We start from the raw sequence: 6,669 nt of genomic DNA, 5'->3' as shown, positions 1-6,669 counted from the left end.
TGTCTGAGAATTCTGGTCAGTTACACAACAGCCTCCCAACTAGGTTCTGTCAACACTTAACTCCAAGCTTGTAGGTATGTGCATACATTCTCATGTTTCCTTGGAGGTAAAAGTTAATGATTTGTTGTGTTTCTATTGGCCATTCAAACAATGTCTTTTATGAAGGGTCTGTTCAGACTGTTTGTCCATTTAAAATAACCATGTTGTTTGTTGTAGGCTCGCAAACATTTTTTTCCACAGAGAAAACATTTAAACAACAAGAACCATGATGTAGCTGTCCTGCAGAGACTTTTGTATGTCAGAAGAACAAAGAGTGCTTTTCAGCTAAATTTATGGGACAAATATTATCTTGATTCCAAAACTGACATCATGAGTGTAGATGCAAATTTTAACAATTTGAATTTAACAATGTATCAAAAGGGTAAAATGCATGATCACCAGCCCAGAAAAGCAATGTTAACTTAATATCCAGAGTCGATCAATATAACTTATTATGGCAAAAAAACAAGGGGGAAGAATTATAAGACCAGGGAGCTGGAGAAACAGTACAGCAGTTAAAATCAGTACTCTTGCAGAGGGCCTGTGTTTGGTTCCAAGAACCTGCATGGAAGCTCAAAACCATTTTTTAACTATAAACCCAGGTGACCCAGCATCCTCTTCATAAGTCCTTGGGACTCATGTGGTGTATCTACATATATGTAGGCATGTTGTATAATGGTTCCCTCCAAGATTAAAATATTCCATCCTGCAGGAAGAGTGAAGAGTCACTCTTAGATAAGCTGCAAAGAGTCTCTCAGACACAAGCACAGCTGCCTGGAGGGAGCAGAGTCCAGTCAAAATGAGCTGAAGAAGGAAATACCAGTCAAGCTGCTTAGAAAAGGCTCAGGCAAGCTGAGCCACCTGGAAGGGACACTTTTCCAACCTGTTTAACTGCCTGCAGGCTGCGCAGTGTGCTCCAGGTTCTCAGCTTTTGTGAGCTGTCACTCATACTGAAGTAGGTTTTGCTGAGGCAGCTGACTCTGAGTCATTTCTGTTCCTGTAAGTAACCTCTCACCCATACTCCTGTAAGTAATCCCAGTAAAACCCATTGGCTCACCAAGTTGGACTTTGGTGGTCTCTGTACTTTGCTCTATCATGGGCTCCCTACTGGGCTGAGTAGATCTGTATGTTGCATCTCCCCTGGAAAAGTCTGTTATACAACAAGGCAAAACACTCCAACATGTAAAATATATAAATTAAAAAAATCAGAAGCCATTGTGAAAGGTTCACAGATAATACTTAATAAAATTTATCATAAAATAATAAATAAGAATTCTCAACAGCTGGTGGCAGAGGGGCTGAGTCCCCTGTGAGCGGTCCGCGCTACCAGAGTCCTTGCACTGGCAAGATGTCCCTTGCTGTCTACTGTGTCATCTGCTCAGAAGGATAGAAACCTTTGCTCCCTGATCAAAAGTCACACATCCTGGAGGAATATTCGAAATATAATAAGACTTGCTGGATTCCTCATTGTAGGGGGTTCTTTATTTATTATTTACGAAGTGCTGTTCCTGAAAAAGTCTTTTATGTTGGACATTCAGATGGTAGAAAGAGAAAAAAAATTAAGTCTTACATCTATGTGCACAAAGCTCCTGTAGACAGGTTAGATAACCATGGGATTGTTTGGCACACAGGAAAAGAACTTCACAGAGCAGTAAGGAAAGAGTTGGCAGAGGCAGCCAAGGTACTATAGAGCTCATTTGCTGACTCCTTCAGTACAGTTGACATAGAAGACCATGACTGTGAGGTGTGGCTTCTCCTGAGGAAGAGCCAGGAGGATAATCTAGCTGCATGGCTAGAGGCTGTGCAGGAAATTTCCAAGGCTCACCACTGGCATGACAACCAGTACGGACATAATTGCTCTCGCCTGAGACCGGAAGACCCTTATTGGTTTGGCATGAAGCAAAGAAAGTGATCTTTTCCCCCCACCCCCTCATTTGCTGTCTTTAAAAGAAGACTCCTCCACCAAAGAGGAACTCAGGCATTTGCTGGCTTCTTTACCTCAGACAGACCTTGATGTCTTCAGTATTTTACATCCTTGGCTCTTAGTGAAAGCAGAGACTGGCCGCACAGAAGGGAGGTCTATAGTGTCTTGGAGAAAATGGACTTCCTTACTCAGAAAGCTTTGGTAAAGTTCCCTCAGCCACAGTGAAAATGTTCTGTTTAGAAGCCATAGTAAAGCATTTGGGGATACCCTTACACTGTGACCACACTGAAGCAGGCAGGGGCTTGTAACTCCTGCAGAGGCTCAATCAGCTTCACAAGGACTTCCCCAAAATACAGAGAAATGTCATGAGGATCATTGGAAACATGGCTTTGAATGAGCATCTTCCCTCTGCTATAGTCCACCCAGGCTGGGTCTCTCTTATGGCAAAAACCTTGAAATCCTGCCACATTATGGAGGCTTCCCATGCTGTCAGAACCCTGGCTAACCTGGACCTGAGAAACTGGGTGAGAAATGCCAGGATGGAGTATATATGCTCCATTCCCAGTGTTGGACAAGTCAACCCATTAAAGCCAATGTCCTTTTTATTCATGGCCTATGGAAACAGTATTTAAAACCAGGCACCAACATGACAGCCAGCAGATTCTGACTGAAAATGCTTTGGTAAATGAAGACAGGTACACTACATGCTGGCCCAAGACATGGCTAGCAAAGGACTGTCCTGCACTTTGAATTATATCTGTGGAGTGTGACAAGAGCCTCAGCAACTGGAGGGCAAGAAAGCCCATTGCATTCAAAAGCAATGAACTTCTCAGCAAGCTCAGAGCTGCTGGTGTTAGGGATAGGCCAATGATATGGATCTCACACAGCATGGGAAGTCTTCTTGTCAAGAAGATGCTATTGGAAGCCTCTAAGAAGCCAGAACTAAGTAAGCACTGTTATAAACAATACCAGAGGAATAATTTTTTACAGTGTTCCTCACCACGGATCACGTTTGGCTGAATACTCTGTTAATGTTCCATATTGTCTCTTTCCCTCTCTGGAAGTCAAAGAACTCAGCAAGGGCTCTCCTGCACTGCCACAGAATGACTTTCTGGAGTTTGCAAAAGGCAAAAACTTCCAGGTGCTGAACTTTGTAGAAACATAACCAACATTTATCAGCAGCATGATCAAACTGCACATAGTTCCTGTGGAGTCAGCAGATTTAGGTTCTGGGGATTTAATTCTTGTGGATGTCATCTACTAAAACATTTGCAAGCCGAAGACAAAGAATGCGTTTTTGTACCAACATACTCTACAGTTCATCTGCGAAACTTTAGCCAGAGATCTTGAAAACTGACAGCTACTTTCTTCCATCTTTTTGTGTGAATACAGTGCAAGCATCGGCATTCTCTATCTCCTGCTAAGCTCTACAAAGTCCTGTGCACTCACCGCCTGTGGGCTGCACACAGCAGAGTGCAGCTCTTTAAGAAAGCACTGGGAAAGGCCCGAATAGACCTGGAGGTCACAGGAAGGGTTAAAAGAAACTCCTTTGTGCGGGAACTTAGGGTAGGGAGCAGAGCTGCTGTTGCCAGAGGGCAGACCACCTGAGACTGTCCCAGCTCAGCCAAGAGTCCTAACAGGCAACATAGCATACCATGAGAATAAAATTGAGGAGAACAAGCTAGAACTGACAGAGGCTGTGTCTGACCTGGTCACCATGTGTTGTGGTGTCTTACTGCCAGTTTAACTGTCAATGTCAGTCACACATTTGACACTTTCTCAGTGGTTCCTGCAAGCCTGCTTGTATGTACACACCAGTCTTGTATGCTTCTGTTTTTTCCATATTGCTGAGAATGGTTGTTCTTTTTTAAAGTATTCTTCCTAGGATATTTTAGTTTGTTAGTCAATAATATGCTCCAGATAAGCATATTATTGAATCCGGTTATAAACAAACCTATTTGAAGTGATCAGGTATACTAATCATTTAGACTCTGATTCTCTGGCTACATAAAGTGCAGCTTTCCTCCATGTTCCCTTGAGAGGGACTTCAGGCAGGGAAGGATGGGAACTCATGCTGATGACCTTTTTTATGTAACATGAAATTTATTTTGTGTGCATGCATGTGCACATGTGTGTGTACATGTATGTGGTGTGGGATGGCAAGATGGTTCAGCAGGTAGAGGCCCTTGCCACTGAGCCTAATGACCTGAGTTTCATCCCTGAGACTTACATGGGGAAAGATTGCCTCTTACAAATTGTCCTCTGACCTCCATATTTGTGCTGCGTTATGAGTGCACACACACAAAGGGAAAGGAACATGTAAAACTACTCTCTTGAAGTTGAGTTGTGTGTTTTGGCCTTTAAGAGCTGAGCTATTTCTCCAACCCTGAAAGTCATCTTTATCTATACTCACTGTGGGTATGTGCTCAAAACACCAAGAAACTGAGAAAAATAAAAACTTCTAGAAGAAATGATTATACTGAGTTTTCAGAATAAAAATCAAAACTTAAATCTATTATATTTCTGCAAACTAACAATAAATGGAAAAAGAAAATTTATTTTAACCTTTAATAATTTATTTATCTTTATTTTTATGTGTATGAGTATTTTATCTATGCGTATGTATAGGAAGCCAGAAGAGGGTGTTGGATCCCTTGGAACACAAATTACAAACGGTTGTGAGCCACTGTGTGGGTGCTAATAATCAAACCAAGGTCCTCTGCAAGAGCCATCCGTGCCATTAACTGCTAAGCCATCTCTCTCCAGCCCATGAAAAAGGAATTCATTATTCCTTTGCTTAGGATAATTTTAGTAAGAGATGAGTAAGAGCTGTGCCTTTAAAATGATTAAACTTTATTGAGGGGAATTAGATGATAAGTAACTGAATGGTAGAAATATATTATAAATTGGAAAGCTAAATATTGTGTGATGATTTTCAAACTGACCTATATATTCAATGTAATGTTAATCAAAATGTAAGGCTTTTACTAAAAAGTATTTTATAATAACCTCTGATAGGCTATTCAGTCTTTAAGTACATAGACATTTGAGCAACACTAATGAACTTAGTTGTATTCATATATACATATGTGTGTCTAGATCAACAATAATTAAGTAGCAGCTGAAGAAATGGCTCAGTGGCTTATATACAAATAAAATAAAAAATTTTAAAGGATAATAATTAAAGACAGGCCATAAGACAAGGAGGAATGGGGTACAGAAGGTGCTGGGGGTGGAAATAATGAAAACAGAGTACTTGTGTGTGAGATTCTTCTACAGTTTTTGAAAATTTAAACTTTAGAGAAAAGGAAAATGGACTAGAGGAGACAGGAAGGCTCTAGAAATGCTAAAACAGTTTTTGTAGAAGTGCAAGAACAGGATCAGGAGAGGTTTGTACAGTCCACTTTCAAGATCTTTGTGAAGCTATACTAACCAGTGCATGCTGGTACCCAGACAGACAAAGCACAGAGACAAAGATGCTGGAGTCCAAAAACAGGTGCATTCTTTGGTCAACTGATCTGCCCCCCACCATGTGCCAAAGTAATTTAATAGGGGGAAACACTGCTTTTTAATGTGGAAGATCCAACCACTAAACAATATCGTGGTTGAAAAGAGAAAAGAAAACTGGCCAAGTGGGGTGGCTCAGTGGCTCAGGGCACTTGCAGCCAAGACTGTGGACTGCCTGAGTCTGATCTCCAAGACCCACATGGTGAAAGGAGAGAACCACTTCCCACAAGTTGTCCTCTGATATCCACACATGCCATGGCGTATGCACACATATACTTCTGAATTAACAAAAAGAATGCCAATCCTTAGTTAAACTCAATAATTCATTAAAAATTATATATCTAAATGTAAGAAATTAAATTCTCAAAATCTAGATAGAAAACAAAACAAAAGCTTGATGTCATGGATTAAGTAAATAATTTAAAAATAAGATACAAAGGGCTGGAGAGATGGCTCAGCAAAAGATGAGTGTTGCCCTGCTGTGAGGACCCAGGTTCAGTTCACACACACACACACACACACACACACACACACACACACACACACACATCCACACAACGAAAAAGAAAACAACTGTACCAGACTGTGGTACTATAATCTCAGGACTTGGGAAGAAAAGGCAGATGGAACTTTATGAGTTCAAAATCAGTCTTGTCTAAAGAGTGAGTTTTAGGTCACCCAGGACTACCTTGTCTCACAAATAAAAAGATAAAAGCGAAAATAAAAAATAAGACAAAAAATCTATAAAGAGAAGAGATAGAAATAGATTTTATCTTTATATTAAAATTACAATTTATATATTTTATATATACAATATATAGTATTGTAAGCTATATGGCAATGTGAATGCCGAAAATTGAACGTGAGTCCTCTGAAAGAGCAGGCAGCCAGTGCTCTTAAGTGATGAGCCATCTCTCCAGCCCCCATAGGTAGTTTTTTAAATGAATGATAGACAGTTATGTAACAATGGCTTCTAGTTCCATTCCACTCTGGACAGGGAGGTTCTTGAGGGTTCCAATTAAAGGCGTGAGACACCACAAATTAGCTTTAAAAGACTTTTTAAAAGAGTTTATGTTTGCTGAACAATTAGAGGGAAGGTTGCCATACATCCTCTGCTCCATACAGGCTTAGTCACCCACCGCCAAATCCCACTCCAGAGTGACTTGGAAAGGAGCTAGAAGACAATGCCATTGTCACAT

At 40.7% G+C, this 6,669-nt stretch overlaps 1 pseudogene across 1 annotated transcript; it reads left to right on the top strand.

The window, feature by feature from the left end:
• The first annotated feature begins 1,387 nt into the window (after positions 1–1,387).
• Positions 1,388–3,320, top strand: LOC308432813 (protein SERAC1-like; annotated as a pseudogene). Its single transcript has one exon. The product of its transcript is annotated as a protein SERAC1-like (transcript).
• The last annotated feature ends 3,349 nt before the right edge of the window (positions 3,321–6,669 follow it).

Source organism: Micromys minutus, assembly GCF_963924665.1.
Source record: "Micromys minutus genome assembly, chromosome: 18".
NCBI classification, from domain to species: Eukaryota; Metazoa; Chordata; class Mammalia; order Rodentia; family Muridae; genus Micromys; species Micromys minutus.
Note: the sequence above shows the minus strand (reverse complement) of the source record. Positions and strands in the feature narration are given on the sequence as shown.